The sequence below is a fragment of the Garra rufa genome, unplaced genomic scaffold, assembly GCF_049309525.1.
Source record: "Garra rufa unplaced genomic scaffold, GarRuf1.0 hap1_unplaced_001, whole genome shotgun sequence".
In the NCBI taxonomy this organism is placed as follows: Eukaryota; Metazoa; Chordata; class Actinopteri; order Cypriniformes; family Cyprinidae; genus Garra; species Garra rufa.
This window is the reverse complement of record NW_027394276.1, coordinates 1,647,082-1,648,853: the sequence shown is the minus strand read 5'-3', so window position 1 is coordinate 1,648,853 and position 1,772 is coordinate 1,647,082.

The window sequence follows — 1,772 nt, the reverse complement described above, 5'->3', positions numbered from 1 at the left end:
TCTATTGATGTATGGTTTGTTAGGATAGGACGATATTTGGCTGAGATACATCTATTTGAATATCTGGAATCTGAGGGTGCAAAAAAAATCTAAATACTGAGAAAATCACCTTCTCCAAATTAAGTTCTTAACAATGCATATTACTAATCAAAAATTACATTTTGATATATTTACAGTAGGAATTTTACAAAAAATCTTCATGGAACATGATCTTTACTTAATTTCCCAATGATTTTTGACATAAAAGAAAAATCAATAATTTTGACCCATACAATGTATTTTTGGCTATTGCTACAAATATACCCCAGCGACTTAAGACTGGTTTTGTGGTCCAGGGTCACATATGTATATGTGTACTGGTATGCCTGTTAACCTGTTAATTACACATCAATGTCAAATTTACAGTGGTGGGAAGTTCCTGACTATTGTCATAATCTACTGTATATATCTAGTACTACATGCTCCTCAGTTATATGACTCTGTGCTGTTGCATTAAAGCAAACAGATGAACATAATATACAAATAGAACAGATATTAATAATGAACAGATAATATTATTTCAGTAATATATTTAACCTGCGTAATTAGTAGCTATTACAAGAAATGATCATGGTGTTTACACTGTTAAAATCTAATCAGAAAAAAATCTAATAAGAATAATACTGACACCAACCAAAACTAACAGTATATGAGCTTCTATCTGTTATTCAGAGTTTTCTAGTTAGGTTTTCCCGACTAGCTGTCTCTGCTCACTGCACAGTGGCACAGAAATTGATCAAAGCAGATGTTGAAAGCACATCATGTGCAGTACCACAACATGTCAAACATGCCAGAAATTATTGTTATATTCTGCATAAAATTTTGTTGTTTTATAAAAAGTAAAAAAAAAAAATGTTTTTGTAAGTAAAAAATGATTTAGGTAAATCTGTATAATATGTTTAATCATATTTCAATAACGAAAAGTAAAAAAAAAAAAAAAAACTAATCAGGTCTTTACTAATCAGGTCATCTTCTATGGCATAAATAGGAAAATACTGTTGTGAGTTTCATTAAGTGTTAACTTCCAACTGTGCGAAGACACTGTCTGATCCGAATGAATAAAGTACTTCAACGTGCCAGTGACTGATAAATCTTTAATATAAAATTGTACAAGAATTCTGATTTGTACAAAAATTCCATTTACACGCCATATGCATTTTATGCAAAAAAAGAAAAAAAAAAGAAAAATCAAGGTTATGATACAAGAAAGGTTTCAAGAAATGTAAAATCATTAAAGGAGGACATCATACTGTCTTATGGGATGAAAAGTAGACAATTTAGACTTAAAGTAGCATTAATGAGCTATTAATATCACCCATCAAAATGGATGCACTTTTCTTCAGTGGGCAATAAAGACAATCAAACAAGACATCTACATCAAACATCAAACATCGCATTAAAACAAACAAAAAAAGGGTTAACAAATATTTCAGGCTTATTTATTATTTTGTTTGTGGTTGCACAACACATAATATATTATACTTGCATTGAATTATGGACTATGGTTTTTCTTTCTTTTTCTTTCCATTGTATCACCGATCTTCATATAACTAATCACACTGATCAGAATGTTCCTCTGTTTATTTGTTAAATGTCTATATTTTGTTCGACTTAAGTCTTCTATTCTGCGGTTTCAATTCTATCATATCTTATTTTTGTGCTTTATCACTCCATTCCCTCGAAGGAACAGTGTTAACACAGCAAACTTACAGATCACCTTTGCAAGATACTAC